Here is a 23,109-nt window from a genome sequence, read left to right as displayed (position 1 = left end):
TAGGTACTTAAAAAATGTTTGTTGATTGATTACATTGTAATGTTTTTTTTTTAATTTTTAAAAATTTTATTTATTTGACAGAGAGCACAAGTAGGCAGAGCAGCAGGCAGAGAGAGTGGGAGAAGCGGACTCTCTGCTAAGCAGAGAATCTGATGCAGAGCTGGATCCCAGGGCCCTGGGATCATGACCTGAGCCGAAGGCAGACACCCAACTGACTGAGCCACCAAGGTGCCTCCATTGTAACGATTCTTCAAAACACATTTCCCAGAGCACATATGTACTTGCTCTGAACAAATGATAAAATCAAATAGGAGTTTATTGAGGAAAGAGAATTTAGGAGGCTAATTATACATACCTTATACATTTATTGCTCATTTTACAAAAGGATCTTAAAAAGTTTTTTATTGTAAAATAAAGCATAGATAAAGCCCAATGAAATAAATGTGTAGTTTATTGTTATATTATTATTATTATTATTTTATAAGATAGAGTCCCTTGTAAACACTGTAGATCAAGAACTAGAACTTTGCCAGCCACCCTAGAAACCCCTTCATGTGCCTCAATCCCACCTCCTCCTTTTCTTGGAAAGTAGACAGCCACTGACTTCCACAGTAATCACTTCAGTGTCTGTGTATTTTTAATTGTTTATCACCCATCCCTAAATGGGAGCATCTTCAGGACACTATAGCTTAGCCCTAGAAAAAAATACCTTTAAGTTTCTTTTAGTTTACAGATTTCCCCTCCTTTTTCTTTTCTTTATAATTTATCTATTGGGAAACCCCAGGGCACTTGATCTGTAGAGTTTCCCACAGTCCTGATTCTGTTGAGTGTGTCCTATGGTATAGCTCAACATATCCCTCCATTTCTTTTGGTTTTGGTAATTGGCCGCTGGATACAGAGGTTTGATCAGACTGGGTTCTATCCCACTGGCAAGACCAAAGTGGGTAGGCAGTGTGGCCTTTCCTTAGAAAGCACATGAGGTCAATTTGTCTTTTCTTTTGTGATGTTAGCAGCCTTTCCTTCTCTAGAGGTCACAAAAGGGTCATGTTCTAATTCTATAATTTTTTTTTCACTTATTACTTGGAATATTTTATAGTGAGATGATTTCTATCATCTACTCTTTGGGTACCCAGGGGTACCCAGTTTATATGGAAAAGGTAAGATATGTGCTTGATCCTTTTCCTCTACTGATCATTTCTCAAGTTAATTGGTTTTCAATTTTCTTCCAAAAATAACCAGCTAGATTTTAAAAATGATTTTGAATCAATGTATTTAAATATATTTGATGGCTTCCAATTGCCATGATTATCCTTTTTAAATTTCAAATCATCTCATCTTTAGCCTCATCTTTGGGTTGACTTCTGAGAGCCTTTGACATGACCTTAATAGGTTTTAATTGCTTTCTTATTACCTGATATAAAAGAAATATTCCAGGCTCATCCTACACACAAAACCAATCATTTCTTCAAAATGACCCTTTATTTTTTTAAGTGGAAAGTATATCCATATCATGATCTAAGAATCTGGGTTACTAGCAATGCTTATTGCTACTAGATTGCTCATTATTTGTAATCCCCCCTGCCCCACCCCTCACCATATCTCTTTATAAAATATCTCATGAGTTCATACTCATACTTCCTATTCAAGGGTCCTGGATGATAGAATTGGCATATCTAGAATTTCATAATTATGTATTTCCTGGTCCTATGTTAGATATGTGAGTCTCAAAATGATGACATTGATTCTACCACCACTAATATAATCACTAAGAAAAGTCCAAAATTTTTGCTTATACTCTTTCCATTCTCCTTCTATTCCAAGAGCTATAGCCTATCTGCATTGCTCCCTTTAATCCTCATTTAGTCTTGGTAGTACAAGTAACTACAATTTTTTTAATCTTTGCCACTGTTCTAAGGTTGATGTTTCTCTAGACATTTGATGCCTGAAACATATTTTCTTTTTTTCTTTTCTTTTTTTTTTTTTAAGATTTTTTTTTTTTTTAATTTGTCAGAGAGAGAGGGAGAGAGAGCGAGCACAGGCAGACAGAATGGCAGGCAGAGGCAGAGGGAGAAGCAGGCTCCCCGCCAAGCAAGGAGCCTGATGTGGGACTCGATCCCAGGACGCTGGGATCATGACCTGAGCCGAAGGCAGCTGCTTAACCAACTGAGCCACCCAGGCGTCCCTGAAACATATTTTCTAATAGATCCCTTGGAAGAACTCATAGGAACTGTGTTCTTCGAGATCTTTCCTGTCTGTAATGATTTCTCAATGGTCTTTATACTTGAAAGTCAGCTGTGCTGGATATAAAATCACTGGCTCACATTTTTTTCCCTTAAGTATCTTCTGTTGCTCTGTTTTCTTATGACATAAAGCATTACTGTTGACAAGCTGATAATTATATATATAATTTTACTCCCCTTAGATGTCACTTGCTCTTTTTCCCTAGATACTCAGAAGATTTTTTATTCTCTTTCTTTAAAGTTCAGTAATTTTATGAGAATATCATAATGTTGGTCACTTTAAGTCACTATTCTTAGGTATAGAATGTGCTCTCTCAGTGTGTAGTTTCAGATTTCTTGATTTCAGGAAAGTTTTAGAGAATTATAGTTTTCAGTATTTGTTCTGTTCCCTTTCTTTGGATTTATTCTCTCAGGGATTTCCACTATTTTTATGTTGGATAGTCTTTGGGTATCATCAGTATTGTTACTTGGTCATGCATCTCTTTTTATCTTTTTTTTTTCATTTCTTTTTGATTTTAAATTTTTTCATTTTCCTTTTCTATTTCTTTTAAGATATTATCTGTTGTGTTTATTGCTCCTATGTTCTTTCTAGTTTCATACTCATTTTTTCAAAAAATTTTCTTTTATATCTAATATTTACTGATGACTAATGCCTCATTTCTGAGTTTTTTCTTTCTAAATCTGATTTGTGTTGTTATCTCGTGTGATTTTCTTCATGTCTTTTAGATTCTAGTTACAGTTTGATCTGTTGTGTGGGCATGTCTTTCTAGCATGCTTTCTGTGTCTGAAGCAAGGCTCTTCTCCCCCCTTATTCTCTTTTTTTCTTATGGTAATTTTGTGTGGGATTTGACCTTCACATCTTTCTTTTCTTCATTTTTATGTGAAACAAATTTTTCCTGAACTTTAAGAAGAAGGTGTTGTTTAGTGTAACTTCTCTCAATTTGCAGAGATGGCTCTTCTATTGTTTTCTTGTAGTGTTCAAAAAAATCACAACTTGCTCTCTGAAATTTACTGGCTCTGTCCTCCATGCCTACTTTTATTGGGACTTCCTCTTTCCTTTCTTCCCTACTATCACTATCCTGGTTAGCTTTTATTCCATGACTAGAAGTTTCAAATCTCTGTATGTCAGCCCCATCCTGGAAGGGAGTTCTGCTTGATTAGTTTTGAGACTTCATATGTTTCAGACCCTATTGTGATCCCTTGTACTCAACCAATGTTAGACTGAGCCAAAACTTTTGTTTGTTTGTTTGTTTTTGTTTTTGACTGGTGTTTGCAAATAGTCCTATTTCATCAAATTTTTGTTGTTATTTTGGGGTGTCCTGTTCTCAGTTTGGTCAGATTGCCTGTGCCTTGCCTGTACTTTCTCCCACATAGAAGCTGATATCATGTATATTTGGTGTCATGAGGGTGCTTCATCCCCACTCATTTGTGTTTGGGGCTGCTGGTAGTAGCTCCAAACAGCTTTCTGTTAAATGCTGTTAATGGGTCTTTGCTATCTAGTTGCTTTGTCTGTTTCTATTGGAGATTTGGAAAGATTGAGAAGCCATGCCACTCCTGCCTCCATCCTAAAAAACCTTTTCATCTTTAAGCAAAGGAATACATATAGTTGTATTTTGTTAACCAGAACTTTTTTTTAGTCCATTGAACATATGGTTTACTTGACAAAGATTCTATTTACATATAACCAGTAGGAAACTCATCTATTATGTAAAGTCGCATACAGCCAAACTGTTAGTGAGGTTCCTGCTGTGCAAACAAAACAAAACCATGAAGCTATTGGATGTTTGATCTTGGGATGATGACTTTACTTTCTAGGGCTTTCTCGTGCCCATTTGTAAAACGAAAGGGCTGGGCTAGATATGTTCTTAATTCTTTTTATTAGCATTTGCTAGTAGTCAACATTATCAGACTCTTGAGTGGTGGTTTGTATTGAAATGGAAATTAAAATAAACAAAAAATAGAGAATCTCCAGAAGAAGCCATCTCTTGAAGTGGCCAAGGAACTAATCCATTCAGATTGGTACAGAGATGGTTATTGAGCTGTGGTCAAATTGTAGACTGGTAGTCATCCTTTCTTTTAAGGTGTAAAACTCTCAGAATTACCTTCAGCTCTTCCTTACTTACTGACCAACTTCAGTTTAACAGTCTTCTCTGGAATACCTGGGCCTCTGCTGAGTAAGATGTCACCAGTTGTGCTTAGGAATCAAAGCCAACAGTCCGTGTTTACTAAACCTGAGATCTCCTTGTGTATCATGCAGTATAAATTTCCTACCAGCCCAAAAGGACAGAAGAGGAGTTCTCACTGGTTTCTCAGTAGAAGTACCTGGTGGCTTTTAAAATTACTAATGATCTGGCACTTACCCAGACGAATTGAATCAAGATTTCTGGGCATGACTCAAGCATGGATATTTAAAAAAAATTCCCAGCTGGTACCAGGAGTGGTACCAGAGGTACCAGAACTACCAGGATGGATATTGCTATCCTTGCTTTAAAAAGGATAGATTGAATTGATTGCCTAAGATCTAAGGTTACATAGCATCCACCAAAGTGGCAGAGCCAGGATGTAGGGAAAGGTCTGTCTAAGGCCAAAGTACATGGCATCCTCACTTGCAACCTGAGCCAGCTCCTCAGAAAGTGAGTTTCATGAGGGCAAACCCATGCCTATCTAATTTCCTATTGCATTTCCAGTGTTCAGCTGGTGCCAGGCACATGGTGTGGATATCTAATAAATATTGTGGAAGGCATGAATGAATGAAGTACATAGGGAATTTCACAGTGACTGTTCCTTGACAACATCCCTGGGACCCACAAGAATGTGCAGGGTCTTTTGTCCCGTTCCAATGCCATTGGCTGCATTGTCTGAGTATTTGTCTGAGTGTCCCCTAACAGAGCAGCTCAGTTAGCTCTCCAGCTCCACCTGCTGATGCTTCAAACACAGTTGGGCTCTCCAACTTCCTGTTGGAGGAAATATGGAAAAATCTACTCTAAGAAGCCCTGTGAAATCAGTCATTTGAAAAGACATTTTGATTCTCCTCCATAGAATCAGAGCTAGGGATGTTTGCTACTTCCTGCCTTTGAGTATTTGCTCCCTTAAATGAAAGCTTTCACAGTCTGCGCTCTTCTTCTGAGGACAGAGGAGGAGAAAGAATCACATGACTAAGGCTGTCCCTGTGCTCTGACTCTAGCTTCTTGATAGAACTTTTTTATTTTTTAACTTTTTATTGTATATTATGTAATATATAATATATATACACATATTACACATGGATATGACATATATATACAGAAAAGTGTGTGTATTTTGCCAATGCCTTTTGCAGTTTAGACAGCAGAATCAAGCCCCATAGGTGATCCTTAATAAGGTGAGGGATTACGTGTCCCTACGTGTGTTCAGCACAGCCTGGGAAGGGAGTGTTGTGTGGGAATGCATTGTTACAGGGAGCCTTCAGGGTCTCAGTTGTTGCTGTCCTATGAGTGGCTGCTCACTTAGGAGAGTAGCCTGGGAATCCTCAGGACAAGGAAATTTTACCTCAGTCCACCAAGAACCTTCCTGTTTTGTCTCCAGCCATCACAAGAGCTGCCAGCTTAAGCCATAGCCACGGCTGTGAGCTGAGCAGCATTCTGCTTCATGGTTCACATATTCATTCACAAGGTGCCTGCCATCTTTCCCACACTCCCATCCTCAGGGAGTTTATAAGCCAAAAATCAGGGTTGAGCATTGGTTTAGGATATGACTGAGTATGTTCAATTTTCAACCCAGGACAGGTTGGTCACACACACTGATGTGTGTGTCCAACTCCATGAAAATTATTCAAAAACATTTTCAATTCCTAGAAGGCCTTCACAGTTTTCTCAGAATTTCTCCCTTTCCCCCCTTTTTATGGGAGGGCATATTTCAGTTCTCTGAGTCCTGAAGGGGAGTTCAAGTTTTTCAGATCAAATATTATTTAAAAAACATTTTGGAGTAGAAATAATTTTATTTTATTTTTTATTAACATATAATTTATTATTTGTTTCCAGAGTATAGGTCTGTGATTCATCAGTCTTACACAATTCACAGCACTTACCATAGCATAGAAATAATTTTAGAATTAACTAAATCTCAGTTAAATTTCCCCTTCTTCATTATTTCTGAAACTTAGTAAGTGGGGATAATACCACTTGTTTTTAGGCTGTGTGATTATAGACCTAAATATAAATACTCGTCCCCCTTCCCTCTGTGTTGCAACTCCATGAGAGCACATTTTATGTTATTAGAACTTGGCAGAGTGCTTAGCTCTCAATGAAATTGAATACATCAGGCAGGCCATCATCTGGGAACAAAATGATAAAGGATTTTTATTAGCTATATTTACAAAAATTGAAATTTTGCTTTTAGCCTGCCTTTTTTTTTTTTTAAGATTTATTTATTTATTTATTTGACAGATAGAGATCACAAGTAGGCAGAGAGGCAGGCAGAGAGAGAGAGAGAGAGAGGAGGAAGCAGGCTCCCCGCTGAGCAGAGAGCCCGATGCGGGGCTCCATCCCAGGACCCTGGGATGATGACCTGAGCCGAAGGCAGAGGCTTAACCCACTGAGCCACCCAGGTGTCCCTAGCCTGCTTTTTGATACTTGTTACTGCCACTTAATTTGTGGTAGCCTTTCTTTGTCTTTGCTCTCTGAGTGCAAATAAAAGCCTTCCCTGAGTGATTCAGTACCTGGTGGTTGAATGAATGATCCGGAAAAGGGCCTGCCGTAGCCTGACTTTGCATTTTCTCCTCCCACTCTATTTCATTGAGGTGCTGTGAAGGGGTGGCAAGTGAGACAAGTAGAGGGCCCCTGACTAAAATATGCTGGAGTGTGAAGATTTATTTTCTTCACTTTAATATAATAAACCCCCTCAGGGTCTGAGTTAGCATCATCATTTTTCCTTAGTCTGCTCTCTGAAGGCTGCCAACCCTACGTGAAGAGATTGATGCCTCCTTTACTATAAATAATCGGGATGAAGGCATTTATCAGGGATTCTTCAAAATTTGCTGGCCTTAGAACTTCTCCCCAGTAGGCTTGGAACTCAAAAGCCCTAGAGCTCATAAAGACTGAATGTAAGAGAATCTGGTCCTGAAGAGAGAAAGACAGTAAGTGCTCTGTAATGTCTCTCTGTGCTGGGATTGGCTGTACAGATTATATTATGTGCTTTGAAGTCCTTGCTTAGCTAACAGAGAAGGGAGATGCTGTGATGGGGGCGGGGTATGGAGCTAGAAGAGAAGTAGGGAAGTGGACCAAAAAGATGGGCCACCGTAATAAGAGCAGCTTAGTACACCATACCCATGCAGTCCAGGACAGCTGATGGGACTGTGACCGTGGCTGGTCTTTGTAAATCAATCTCTCGAGGCGTGGTCTGCACAAGTATCTGTGAAAAAGGCCCTCGCCTTCCAGAATGCTGGGCTACTCGTACTTCTCTGTCTTTGGCTAGATATTCCCAAAGAACTAGAACAATATTACTACCCGCACCCGCCCACCCCCGCCCGGAACCTAAGGACGCCCGTTTCTCACTCTTTCCTCTTCTCTGCCTCCCTTCTCAGTTCTTCTCCAACTGGAAGGTCACTGTGGGAGACATGAACTTGTGTCTCCCAGATCCCCTTTGAGGGAAGATTGCTGCCCCAGCCCTGAGGGTGCTGTCAGTGGATGGCCTCTACCTCTCAGATCCTTGAAGGGCAGCCTGAGCTGCAGAGAGCTGCCTCACCTGCCATCATGCTGTTACCAGGGCAGCCCACATCTAAATAAGGGAGGGCTGTGGAAGCACAGACATTTTGTCCTGACATAGACAACTCTGATGGGCACTACTCATTTCAGAGCTTCTCACTGGTTTGGCTACAGCTTCGTTCATCTGCCCCCAAGTTAAAATTCTTCCTCCCCCAAATCCTGCTTCCTCCTTTTCCTCTCACAGATGCTGAGCCCCAGTAAACATCTTATACCCCAACTCCATCTCAGTGACAACTTCAGAGAAACCTACATGTGAGGGGCTCTAACCTGCCTGATAGTTCTATGCTCAGAACTCCAAACTTTATTCTAGGTGTATAAACAAGTGAGTTTTAGATTTTAGAAAATGCTTTTTTTCTTCCAACGTATCTTGGGTTTCAAAAATGTTGTCTCTGGAAAGAAAAAAAAAAACAGGATGAGCTTGAAACTCAATGTTGAGGAATGACTCCTTTGTTATAGGCTGCGTCTACACTTTCCTTGAAGCCATGAATGCCATTGATTCCATGGATGGGTAGTTGGTCACAGGGCAAGAAGAAATGGGGGAAAAGAAAGAGTTGGAAAGTATCATTATATCCCTATTACATGGCTTTGTAAACTGTAGAGCACTGGATAAACCTTGATGGTTGTGGCTCTTTTCATGGATGAGGGCTATCCCTTTCACCATGTTGCAGTCCACTGAATAACTGGGCTGGCCTCAGCCAACTTGGTTGTTCTCAGATACTTTGGAAGGTGATTTAGATGGGAGGGAACAGTGGTTATGATGGCAGAAATGGCTTTCGTCAAGTTAGGGTATTTTAATTTCAGCTGCTGTGTCTATTGTCTATCATGCTTTCTACTCTCCTTTTGCTCATGTGCTTATTTTGTGGCTCTGGTTGATCCCTCTAATCTGGAGATTTTCAGACTTTCCTCCTAGATACAAAGGTAGTGAGAGGTTCATTGTTGGAGGGCTGCCTCTCCTGTGCCTTGTGTGCTTAACCTTTTGAATGTGACTTGTGCAGCTGTCCATTTGTCCTGCATGTGGACTCATGTCTGTGGGAGGTGTGACCTGGGAGAACCCCAAAGACCAGCAGCCTTGGATTCCCTTCACAAGGAATTTCACTGCAACATTTAAGATTCACCCAGCACCCCCTTAGGAGACTTGGCTTTCTTTGAGGCGAGGTCACAGACAGAAACAGAAATAGGGCTGCCCTGCAAGTAAAGTCTCTTTTTTTGTGCCTGGCAGACTAAAGTAGAGCTCAGAAGTTCTAACCAAGTCTCAGGATTCTTCTTCTCTTTCTTTAAGACTCATGGTTTTCTTTAAAAAAAAAAAAAAAATCATAAAAGTCATTTGGTACTTCCTCATGGCCAAGTAGAGGTTGTGGTAAAAAAAAAAAAAAAGATGACAAAATAGCTTTTATCGAGCATCTACTATGATCCATGCACTGTTCTAAGCTTTTCTAGTTATTACTATATTCTTCCAATAACTGTAAAAGAAAGTTGATACTAATATTTCCATTTTGTCATGAAGAAAGAGACAAAGGAAAAAGGCATCCATCTATTCTGGTTCATTTCTTAACTGTTCATAAGAAGTTGCTAGCTATGTTTTCTTTTATTGTTTTATTTTTTGTGGGGAAGGGTGCAGGTAATCTCCTTATTCTATTCATAACTATGTTTTCTTTTCAGTTACTCAATAACTATTCACTGAGCACCTGTTGTGGGTCAGGTGCAATGCCAGCACTGGAGAATAGAGTGCTGGATAAAGCAGACAGGGTCTCTGCACTGTTGGAAGTCAGAGACGGTCAGAACATCTCGTTCTTCAGGGGCAATACCTGCATATCAAGGTTTTTGGCTGGGGAATCTACCTCTAACCCTCTGCTTGCTGTCCAATTTTTCTTAAAGGCTAAGCTGAGAAAAGTCAGGTTTCTGGAAAACTTCTAAAGAATGTATTATATGCAGCCCATTTTCCTCCCAAATTCCCAGTCTTAGTGAATGAGATCACCCTTTTGGCATCCTTGACTACTTGTCCTACTTTTCCCACCCCCTACCATATCTCTCAGTCTCTGGGTCCAGCTATTTCTTTCTCCTGAACATCTTTTGGGTCAACACGCTTCTCTCCATGTCCACTGTTACCATCATTTGTTCCCCAGAATTCTTCTGACAGGGTGTCATGTCTCTTGCCCCCCTGTATCCCACTGTCCTTGTGAGTCAAGCAGACAGTTGAATATAGGAGTATGAACTCAGAGGTGCAGCCTGATAGAAGAGGAGGAGCCAGCAAATGAGTTTCAGCAAGTAGGTCACTGAGGTGGGAGGAAAGCCAGAGAGTTGTGGTATTGCTAGAGTGGAAGATGGGTAGGTTTCAAGGAGGGACTGGTTAGAGGTTAAGGTGAAATACAGAACAGTCCAGTATATTTGGCAGCACAGAGATCAAGGATGACCTTAACAGAAAAGTTTCATTAGAGTCCTATGGATAAGTAAAATGGGAGTAACTTTGAGAAGGAAAGAAGTAGGGTTTATTTTTTTAAAAATCTTATTTATTTATTTATTTATTTACTTATTGTTAATGTATGTGAAACAGAAATTGAGAATATTGGGTAGGGGATTTGGGTTTTCATTTGTTTTTTACCATGGGAAATTCTACAGCATGCTTATGCATTGATGGGATGATCCAATAACAAGCAAGAGAGTGAAAGGGCAACAAACTAAGGGAATCCCTTAGAAGGATCAGGGCCCCAGAGCTCCAGAGGTGGTAGATGGGCCATTGTTGGAGGAGATTTTCTTCTCCCATGAAACAAGAGAAATGGGGCGCCTGGGTGGCTCAGTGGGTTAAGCCGCTGCCTTCAGCTCAGGTCATGATCTCAGGGTCCTGGGATCGAGTCCCACATCGGGCTCTCTGCTCAGCAAGAAGCCTGCTTCCCTCTCTCTCTCTGCCTGCCTCTCCGTCTACTTGTGATCTCTCTCTGTCAAATAAATAAATAAAAATCTTTAAAAAAAAAAAAAAAACGAGAAATGGGGTAGAAACAGGTAGAGATGAGGCAGATTCACAGATTTAGCGGAGAGGAAAAGTAGGAATTCTTACCTGACAGTGTCTATCTTTTAATCAGAGCATTTAAAAAATCATGTTTAATTCATAAAGACGGTTTGGGAAAAGAGACTGTAGAAGGTATAAACTAATCATAACAAGATTAGAAAAGCTAATTTACTGAGGAAACAGAAGAGGAGTGTTGGTTTTGTTCCAGGTTTCTGGTCATGAATTTAGAGTGAACCTGGTTTGCTGTATTTCGTGCGTGTGTTTTTCCTCCAGGAGTATTCTGTCTTTTAAGTATAGGTATGGATAAACTGGAGTACACCAGGCTTGGCTTTATTCCAGGCAAGTGTGACAGAAGAGAGAGGTGTAAAGGAGGAGAGGAAACTTTCAAGGAGGCGATAATAATTATAGAGCCCGTAATCGAAATGATTCAGAAGGATAACAGAAAGAGGGGACTGACTGACTGACGGATAATGGGAAGGTGGCTGATGGTTTGGAGATAGCAGAGAGGTTAAAGAATCATGTTGGTGAGGACGAGCTAGGGGAGGAGGTGTGGATTAGAGACTGGCTTTCGTGAAACAAAGATGGAGGTGGTGTGCTGCAGCAGTAACACAGGAGTGGGTGACAGTAAGACTAGCTTACCAGTAATAGGGTGGAGGGAAATGCAATTGGAGATGAGAACATTAAGGAGCTAAAATTTAGTGGTTTATATTTTATCTCATTTTGAACACATCTTAATGTTTTGTGGTGGTTGGTCTATCTTTCCAACAGGTATGTTCTCTGAAGGAAGGAACTACATTTGTCTTGTCACTGCTTTCTCCCTCATGCCCAGCACAGTACCTGACCCATAAAATACTCAATAAATATTTACTGAATGGGCAAAGAGGTCTATTCTTTTAAAAAATTCTAGAAGTTGTTTCTGAATTGAGAGCTGCACCCTAGGACAATTGTCTTGACTCCTTATGGACATCTTTCTGTGAGCTGCCTTGTCAGTAATGACATTTTCTGCTTCTATGGAAGCACTCCTGTCTAATTCTCCCTGGTATTTAATATAGGGCTTGCTGAGGAAGTAATTCACTCTCTTACCCAGTATTCCCTTCATTAGGACCCACAAGGGAAACTTTTCTAAGATTTCATTGCTTGGAAGACCTGTGACTCTCTTAAGTGAACTGACACTTTGTGTACCTTGTAAGCAAATATGTACTCCTCTTTGCTTTGCCCATTATAGTCAGATTTGTGGCTCAGGCTCAACTAAGCAATTATGCAGAAAAATATGCTATCAATTTCTTAGGAATAATTTTACCCTTTGCTTTATCTGGTTCTCTTTTCCTGGTTTCCTCAAGTCGGTGATTTCTTCTCACATTTAATTTCTATTCTAGAATATTTCTTGAATATGTAAAGCTAAAGTTTGTTTCCCCAAGGTTTAGCTGGTTGGATTTTATCTTGACCACTTCGACTGGTGCATGCTTCTGGTGATCAGGTTAAAAGTGAGCCTGTTATTTCATAACCTATAATAGTGAAGATTTAACTTATAACAATTTATAAACAATACACATTTCTCAGAATTTATTGACCTAATCTTTTTGAGTTAAGTTCGGAATTTCTACATAGAATGTTAAACATGTCACCTATTTGGGGCTTAATAACAAGCACAAAATTGCTTACAAAGAGTAAACACATTTTTGAGCATTTATCAATTAAATCAAAAGCTCCTATCTGAGCCTTTATTAATTTAATTAAAGAATCTTATGAATTTTTTGAGCATATATTTGCTTAATCAAATAATTGAAAAAGTGCGAAAAGAACTAAATCATGACTAAGGACTTTGGGAACCTTATTACAAATGCAAATGCAATAATAAGGCAGAGATCAAGATGACAAATATGGACGAAGGCCACTGAAGAACGAGAAGGATAACTGGAAATAAGAGGACGTAAGAAACTCTATAGGACCAGCCACAGAGGAATACTGGACACAAAAATCTACACATGAAAGAAAATGAAAAGGAAAAACAGAAAACATATCACAGCTATGAGCTTTGCAATACACGATATTGGAGAGTCATTAAATACACTGAGAGAGTACATAAATACTGTCATTATGGGAAAGTTTATTCCAGAACACAAGCTGAGATACCTACTATATTTTACAAGAGTTGCTTTCTGCAGATGGAAATGTGGAACTCACAGGGTAGAGAAGGATACACAAGTACAGCTCAGCAATGGTGCCTACACCAGTGAGGCCAAGACCAGACCACCATTTGTAATTTGGTTGGAGACGACTGTAACCTTCTTCCTGTAAAGTTTGATCAGTGGTCTCATTAAGTATTGTATCTGAGAAGAATGAGATTGTTGATTGTGTTGGCCATGAAATAGATGCATAGGAAAATAAAATACATCAATATTTTATCAACAAGTGTAAAAATATTCCAGAATGGTATAAGTTATGTTGGCAAGGCAAGTTTTACATATTTTTATAAGCTACCTTGCATCCTTTCTTGGGAGAAGCAGGGCTGTTCATTAAAGAATGTAAAACCAGACTATATAAAGTTATATTTTCAGTATTGAATTTAAAAAATGACTCTGGGAGTGGAATGTTTATTATTAATATTATTAGATCTATTAACTATCATATATGGTGTGCTTCTAATGTGCTAAGCAAAGGCTAAACATTTTTTTTTGTCTTACTCATTTAATCCTCATTGTAATCTGATTACAGGAATGATCAGGATTCCCATTCATGCATACAGCAAATATTGAGTTCCTACTATGCACTGGCAACTTTTCTCATAAGTCAGACAAAAACCTTGCTTTCATGTGTTTCCTTACCAAAGGAAGACAATAAATACAGAATCTAACAGAATACCAATAGTAATAAATGTCTAAATGTTGGGAGAAATGTAAAGCTAGACAAGGAAATGGAGAGGGACAAGGGGTACATTTTCACAAAGAGTGGTTGGGGAGAGCCCCTCTGCTGAGGTGACATTTGGGAAGAAACCTGCATATGGTGAGAAAGTCAGTCATTTCATAAACACCAAGTTCTGGGCTAATTCTACCAGATGCCTCAAGGATGGTTTTGAAAGTAAAATCTCAACTCCTGGAATTCCATCTTCCAAAGTCAGGGCTTCCGCTGCTGCGTGGTGGCAGCCCTGCTGTGGCCACAGCAGTGGGGCTTGGCTTCAGTTTCACGGCAAAAAGGTAAACATGTCTTTGATGAAAACAGATTTGAAAACCAGCTGGGATCTGTTCTGCCGTGTGAAAATAGTGAGAGGGGAGTGTCTTTGGGAGCTGTGTTGTGTTGTGTCGGCACTTCTAAAGCGTTACTTGATGAGGTACCTGCAGAATGTTCACATTGCTTGAGGGTAATTCATGTTGTGTCCTGCACCCAAGTCCTACAGGATCAAGTTGATAGAGTGAAAACACATTTGCCTCTTTTAACCTCTTCTCACTAGTTTTCCCTAACATATTATAGTGGCTGCTAGAAGGGGATGCAAAGACTGTCCTATTTACACTTCACAACCCACCTTTGTTCAGCTAGAATTCCTGTCACCAACCCTTCTCTCCCTGATCCCCTCAATATGGAGAATGGACAGTCCCTGGCTGGTCCCCTGGTACTGTGTATATAGACTGTGTTTAATCACCTCCTCCAAGGTAGGAATGAGCCCTGGTGGTAGTGTTTGTTCATGAGAAGGAGGGGAGAGCATACTGTTGGTGGGAGCCCAGGCTGAGGTAAGTCCCCAAGGAAAGCCTGGTCCCTAAATATGCAAAATAACAGTCTTTGAGTTGATGTAGATTTGAATAAACCTCTGAAGTTGTTGGAGAGGTCATAGAAGGGCTCAGTAGAATTCTAGACTGTTTGTTCATTTGCTCACGTGTACATTTTCCACGTACTTATTAGGCACCTTCCATAACCACAGCACTGTTCTTATCCTGGAAGGTGGTCTCATGGGACAGACAGATTTGAATAAGACCATTGCATTCAGTATTACAAGTGGTGCAAAAGAGGTACACATGGGGTGATGTCAGAAACACAAAAAGTGACTGCTGGGGAGTTCAGAGTAGCTTCAGAGGATGTGTTCTTGGGGGTGGACCTTAGTGGAGAAGTAGAATTTGCCAGAGAAGGAAAGAATGAAGGCAGTTTTCTAAGATAGAGGGGATGGCATGTCCAAAGGCAGAATTCAGAAGTGGCCTGGCTGACTCAGGAAACAGCAATGGGGCATGAGATGCCTCTGCAGGGAACCAAAAGAGGGATGGCTGGAGGGGAAGCTGGCTGGCCCAGATGCAGGGCCTTCTCTTCCCAGCCAAGGAGCTCAGGCCTTTTTCTCTCCCTCTGTGGAGTGGAACCGTAAGTTTTGGGAACATTTAGTGGATAAAAACCCTGATGCCCAGAGGGCTAATGATGTTGAACATCTTTTCATGTGTCTGTCAGCCATTTATATGTCTTCTTTGGAGAAGTGTCTGTTCATGTCTTTTGCCCATTTTCAAACCACGTTGAGATAACACCTTACACCAGTTAGAATGACAAAAATTAACAAGACAGGAAACAACAAATGTTGGAGAGGATGTGGAGAAAGGGGAGCTGGAACTCTCTTACACTCTTGGGAATGCAAGCTGTGCAGCCATTCTGGAAAACAGTATGGAGTTTCCTCAAAAAGTTAAAATTATGTATATATACCACATCTTCTTTATCCATTCGTCTGTTGATGGACATCTAGGTTCTTTCCATAGTTTGGCTATTGTAGACATTGCTGCTATAAACATTCGGGTGCACGTGCCCCTTTGTATCACTACGTTTGTATCTTTAGGGTAAATACCCAGCAGTGCAATTGCTGGGTCATAGGGTAGTTCTATTTTCAACATTTTGAGGAACCTCCATGCTGTTTTCCAGAGTGGTTGCACCAGCTTGCATTCCCACCAACAATGTAGGAGGGTTCCCCTTTCTCCGCATCCTCGCCAGCATCTGTCATTTCCTGACTTGTTAATTTTAGCCATTCTGACTGGTGTGAGGTGATATCTCATGGTGGTTTTGATTTGTATTTCCCTGATGCCGAGTACTATGCAGCCATCAAAAGAAATGAAATCATGCCATTTGCGACCACGTGGATGGAACTAGAGGGTATCATGCTTAGCGAAATAAGTCAATCGGAGAAAGACAACTATCATATGATCTCCCTGATATGAGGGAGAGGAGATGCAACATGGGGGGTTGAGGGGGTAGGAGAAGAATAAATGAAACAAGATGGGATTGGGAGGGAGAGAAACCATAAGTGACTCTTAATCTCACAAAGCAAACTGAGGGTTGATGGGGGGAGGGGGGTTGGGAGAGGGGGGGTGGGGTTATGGATATTGAGGAGGGTATGTGCTATGGTGAGTGCTGTGAAGTGTGTAAACCTGGCGATTCGCAGACCTGTACCCCTGGGGATAAAAATAGATATTTATAAAAAAAAAAAAAAGTTAAAATTAGAGCTACCCTATGACCCAACAATTGTACTACTGGGTATTTACCCCAAAGATATGGATGTAGTGAAAAGAAGGGGCACTTACACCCCAGTGTTCATAGCAGCAATGTCCACAGTAGCCCAACTGTGGAAGGAGCCAAGATGCCCTTCAACACACGAATGGATAAAGAAGATGTGGTCGATATATACAATAGACTATTATTCAGCCATCAAAAAGGATGATTACCCGGGACGCCTGGGTGGCTCAGTTGGTTAAGCAGCTGCCTTCGGCTCAGGTCATGATCCCAGCGTCCTGGGATCAAGTCCCACATCGGGCTCCTTGCTTGGCAGGGAGCCTGCTTCTCCCTCTGCCTCTGCCTGCCACTCTGTCTGCCTGTGCTCACTCTCGCTTCTCTCTCTATGACAAATAAATAAATAAAATCTTTAAAAAAAAAAAAAAAGGGATGATTACCCATGCATCGACATGGATGGAACTGGACGGGATTATGCTAAGTGAAATAAGTCAAGCAGAGAAAAACAATTATCATATGGTTTCACTCATATGTGGTTCCACATATGGTATATGTATATATAGTATAAGGAATAGCGAAGGACATGAGGGGAAAACTGAAGTGGGGGGAGTTGGAGGAGGAGACGAACCATGAGAGACTCTGGACTCTGGGAAACAATCTGAGGGTTTCAGAGGGGCGGGGAGTCGTGGGATGGGGTACCCTGGTGTTGGGTTTTAAGGAGGGCATGTGTTGTAATGAGCACTGGGTATTATATGCAAATAATGAATCATGGAACACAACATCAAAAACTAACAATGTACTCTTTCGTGACTAGCATAACATTAAAAAAAAAAAAAGAAACTGACACTCAGATGGTGACTTGATTAAACTAGATATTTAAAAATAGAATATGATTTAGGAGATATTGCTAAGTGAGAAATTCCTGAAGATTTTTGTTTTGTTTGCACATGTATGTATCATTTATGTATGATTTTTCTCCCTTAGCTATGCTTGTGTGCAAGTGATGGACAATGTGTCATAAGGGCTGTGGATTCTTACAGTCATGAAAAGTTGGTTCTGTCAATGAGTTCACTGCACAGCATGAAGACTGATGCTTTGGACGCTCACCCACACCATGCAGGTGGGAGTATAAATTGGAACAGCATTTCTGAAGAGCAATTTGGCAACGTGCATCAAAACAACCTATGCAATCTACACAGCATTGACCTCAAACTCCTTTTTAAAGAATTTATCCTAGAGGAATGACCAGAGATGCATCTAGAGTATTTATTCTTGGTAGCATTTTTTATGATGTCAAAAAATGAGATCACCTACATTTTCTAATAAAATACAGTATAATGGAGAGCACTGTTGATGTTAAAGGGATTAAACAGAAGTTTATTTGTTTTTATGGAAATGTGTTCCTAAGTGAAAAATACAGTTTATAAAATAATATATATGATGACTCTAATCTTGTAAAACTTAGATGTATAGTCTACTTATGTGTATGTATAAAAAAAAAGTCCAAAAAATTATATACAAAGATGTTAATAGTGGTAGTAGGATAATAAATAATTCTCAAGTCTTACTACTGGTTTATCTATATGATTTCTAGGGTTTTTTGTTTGTTTAACAATAGACTTGTATTACTGTATAGCTTATGGAATATAATTAATTTCCCCACGTGTGTGCACACTGGCTGGTTGACTGTTTACCACACCTTTTAAAAATTCTTCTGTTATTCCATCCAGACTGTTTGGCCAACAACTCAGGAACATGAAAAAAAAAAAAAAAAAAGAGTCTGGGGACCGTATATTATGTTTGGAAAACTTCTGCCTTGTGTAGGCCATGTCTGTGATCAGAAAGATAAGCTAGGCTTATCTTCATTCCTTTCTGGAAAGCACATATCTTTAGATTAAACATTGCTGGCAAAACTCCAGAATTTCCATTTCCTTAGTAACTGAGCAGGGTAATAAATTGGATAAAAGCATCTGCTATTTTTCAAGTCATCTGTGTTGTGCAAAAGTCTCACCCAGACACCTGGATTGTTTTTCAAAAACCATGACTTTCTTTTTCCTTTAAATGAACATATAATGTATTATTTGTTTCAGGGGTGCAGGTCTGTGATTCATCAGTCTTACACAATTCACAGCACTCACCATAGCACATACCCTCCCCAATGTCCATCACTCAGCCAACCCATCCCTCCCATCCTCCTCCCCTCCAGCAACCCTGTTTGTTTCCTGAGATTAAGAGTATCTTATGGCTTGTCACCCTGTCTGGTTTCATTTTGTTTCATTTTTCCCTCCCTTCCCCTATGACCCTATGACCCTCTGTCTTGTTTCTCAAATTCCTCATAGCAGTGAGATTATATGATAATTATCTTTCTCTGACTGACTTATTTTGCTTAGCATAATACTCTCTAGTTCTATCCACATCTTTTCAAATGACAAGATTTCATTTTTTTGATGGCTGCACAGTATTGCATTGTATATATATGCCACATCTTCTTTATCCATTCATCTGTTGATGGACATCTACCTTGGATTTTATGAAGGTCATAAACACATTATGGAAAATGAATTGAAATGTCGTTCATTGTTCTTACATATTGATTTCAAGCTGCAAGGAAAGATACATAGCAGATCCTGCCCATTTCTCTTTGCCTTCCTCATTGCTGAACTTGGAGATAACATTTCACTAGATTAGCTCTGGTCCAAACTAGATTCTTTTCTGCAAGTCTCCTGTTGCTTTTTTCTGAGAAGGTCTTATCTGCCCTGGGGTATCTACAACCTGCTTGTACCTTTATTACAAAGACTTTATTTATGGCAGAACAAAGGATTGAGATATTAATTGGTGCAAGTTTTCCCTCCTCCTTTCTTGGTTCAGATGGGAAACAAGGGTGTTGTGTTTCTTTGCCCTGGAAACTTGCAGAGCAGTGAGGGGAAGCTTCATGAGGGCAAAAAGCCCAGTGTGTTATAAAATCTTGAGCTCCTCAGAGAAGGTGTTGGGTATTCTGGAGAAGAGTGATGTCGGGGGAGAACCTTTGAGGACAAGATGAGAGTAGGGGCATCCCAGGTATTAAGAATTGTGGGAGCCACAGTAAGGCTTGAGACGAGAACCAAACCAGGCCCTGACTTGTGCCTCCTTTAAAGGCTGAATAGCTGAACAAAAGGCTTAGGTCGATAAAGTCGAGTAGCACTGAGAAAGGGTCTGTGCTGTGTGTTGTGCGCTAGCCTACGTGACATCCCACACATTTGCTAGTCAGATAGAGACGATTTGGCCAGGGTCAGAAATTCTTGGCTGGTCCTTGCTGTCTTTGCACGGGCTATAGACTACACCACTGTAAGACTGTGCTGTGCTTACATAAACTATGTCTTGAGTAGCCTTGAAGTCAGTACATCTGGCGCTAGAAGGTCTGCTATTGGTGCTTGAGAAATAGATAATGGGAAAGCTTGAAGGATTTTCTGTGCATGTTGCAAACTCTTTAGTAATCAGCTAAAAATAGATACTTTCTTATGATTGTTTCTGTTAGCTGTATAATGCCTCACAGCCTTGGATAAAATTGGCACTATTGGACATCCTCCTTGGTGCTCCTCCTGCCCCCATCTCTTTGTCTCTTAATTTCTTTTCAGCATCCTCTTACCCTCACGTTCCTGGTCGATTTGTCGCGCTGGCCGTGACAAAGAATGGAGGTGGGGTGGGACCTACACCCTGTTCCCAGCAGTGCTCTGGGAGGACCAAGGCTTCAGGAGGGTAAAGGTCATTGCAGCACCAGCAAGATGGGCAGAGACCTTATGCTTTGGAGCAGTCACACTTCAAGAAACCCTGTGGGCCCTTTGAACATGTCAGAAGAAGCTGTTGGGAGAAATGAGGACCTGCCCCTAGTTTAGGGTTTTTTTTTGATAAATCTTCCAAATAGTGGAGGGGAAGGAGACTGGAGTAAAGTGTGAGAGGCCATGTATCTCCAGCTCTGAATGACATGAGTTTTGAGATAGACTTAGGTGGATGGAAAGAAAATGCTGTTTCTGTCTCTGATGTTACTGGCTCTGAGTCCATCAGATATATATATTTTTAGAACACCTGTTTCCTTTCAATATTCCTCCAACATGGTGCTGATGGTCATATACATTTCTGAGATTTGTAGATCTAAAATGAGATTGGACTACTGCATTCCCTTTGCGAGGATAAGTAATGTGGTGGTCAGAAGCTGAATTTTTTTTTTTTATTAATTTTATTTTTTATAAACATATAATATATTTTTATCCCCAGGGGTACAGGTCTGTGAATCACCAGGTTTACACACTTCACAGCACTCACCATAGCACATACCCTCCCCAGTGACCATAATCCCACCCCCCTCCCAACCCCCCCCCCCCCCATCAACCCTCAGTTTGTTTTGTGAGATTAAGAGTCACTTATGGTTTGCCTCCCTCCCAATTCCATCTTGTTTCATTTACTCTTCTCCTACCCCCTTAACCCCCCATGTTGCATCACCTCTCCCTCATATCAGGGAGATCATATGATAGTTGTCTTTCTCTGATTGACTTATTTCGCTAAGCATGATACCCTCTAGTTCCATCCACGTCGTCGCAGATGGCAAGATTTCATTTCTTTTGATGGCTGCATAGTATTCCATTGTGTATATATACCACATCTTCTTTATCTATTCGTCTGTTGATGGACATCTAGGTTCTTTCCATAGTTTGGCTATTGTAGACATGGCTGCTATAAACATTCGGGTGCACGTGCCCCTTCGGATCACTACGTTTGTATCTTTAGGGTAAATACCCAGTAGTGCAATTGCTGGGTCATAGGGTAGTTCTATTTTCAACATTTTGAGGAACCTCCATGCTGTTTTCCAGAGTGGTTGCACCAGCTTGCATTCCCACCAACAGTGTAGGAGGGTTCCCCTTTCTCCAAATCCTCGCCAGCATCTGTCATTTCCTGACTTGTTAATTTTAGCCATTCTGACTGGTGTGAGGTGATATCTCATGGTGGTTTTGATTTGTATTTCCCTGATGCCGAGTGATATGGAGCACTTTTTCATGTGTCTGTTGTCTTCTTTGCAGAAATGTCTGTTCATGTCTTCTGCCCATTTCTTGATTGGATTATTTGTTCTTTGGGTGTTGAGTTTGCTAAGTTCTTTATAGATTTTGGACACTAGCCCTTTATCTGATATGTCATTTGCAAATATCTTCTCCCATTCTGTCAGTTGTCTTTTGGTTTTGTTCACTGTTTCCTTTGCTGTGCAAAAGCTTTTGATCTTGATAAAATCCCAATAGTTCATTTTTGCCCTTGCTTCCCTTGACTTTGGTGATGTTCCTAGGAAGATGTTGCTGCGGCTGAGGTCGAAGAGGTTGTTGCCTGTGTTCTCCTCAAGGATTTTGATGGATTCCTTTCTCACATTGAGATCCTTCATCCACTTTGAGTCTATTTTCGTGTGTGGTGTAAGGAAATGATCCAATTTCATTTTTCTGCATGTGGCTGTCCAATTTTTCCAACACCATTTATTGAAGAGGCTGTCTTTTTTCCATTGGACATTCTTTCCTGCTTTGTCGAAGATTAGTTGACCATAGAGTTGAGGGTCTATTTCTGGGCTCTCTATTCTGTTCCATTGATCTATGTGTCTGTTTTTGTGCCAGTACCATGCTGTCTTGATGATGACAGCTTTGTAATAGAGCTTGAAGTCCGGAATTGTGATGCCACCAACTTTGGCTTTCTTTTTCAATATTCCTTTGGCTATTCGAGGTCTTTTCTGGTTCCATATAAATTTTAGGATTATTTGTTCCATTTCTTTGAAAAAAATGGATGGTACTTTGATAGGAATTGCATTAAATGTGTAGATTGCTTTAGGTAGCATAGACATTTTCACCATATTTATTCTTCCAATCCAGGAGCATGGAACATTTTTCCATTTCTTTGTGTCTTCCTCAATTTCTTTCATGAGTACTTTATAGTTTTCTGTGTATAGATTCTTAGTCTCTTTGGTTAGGTTTATTCCTAGGTATCTTATAGTTTTGGGTGCAATTGTAAATGGGATGGACTCCTTAATTTCTCTTTCTTCTGTCTTGTTGTTGGTGTAGAGAAATGCAACTGATTTCTGTGCATTGATTTTATATCCTGACACTTTACTGAATTCCTGTACAAGTTCTAGCAGTTTTGGAGTGGAGTCTTTTGGGTTTTCCACATAGAGTATCATATCATCTGCGAAGAGTGATAGTTTGACTTCTTCTTTGCCGATTTGGATGCCTTTAATTTCCTTTTGTTGTCTGATTGCTGAGGCTAGGACTTCTAGTACTATGTTGAATAGCAGTGGTGATAACAGACATCCCTGCCGTGTTCCTGACCTTAGCAGAAAAGTTTTCAGTTTTTCTCCATTGAGAATGATATTTGCTGTGGGTTTTTTATAGATGGCTTTGATAATATTGAGGAGTGTGCCCTCTATCCCTACACTTTGAGGAGTTTTGATCAGGAAGGGATGCTGTACTTTGTCAAATGCTTTTTCAGCATCTACTGAGAGTATCATATGGTTCTTGTTCTTTCTTTTATTAATGTGTTGTATCACACTGATTGATTTGCGGATGTTGAACCAACCTTGCAGCCCTGGAATAAATCCCACTTGGTCGTGGTGAATAATCCTTTTAATGTACTGTTGAATCCTATTGGCTAGTATTTT

This window comes from Lutra lutra, chromosome 7 (assembly GCF_902655055.1).
Source record: "Lutra lutra chromosome 7, mLutLut1.2, whole genome shotgun sequence".
In the NCBI taxonomy this organism is placed as follows: domain Eukaryota; kingdom Metazoa; phylum Chordata; class Mammalia; order Carnivora; family Mustelidae; genus Lutra; species Lutra lutra.
This window is presented reverse-complemented; position numbering follows the sequence as displayed.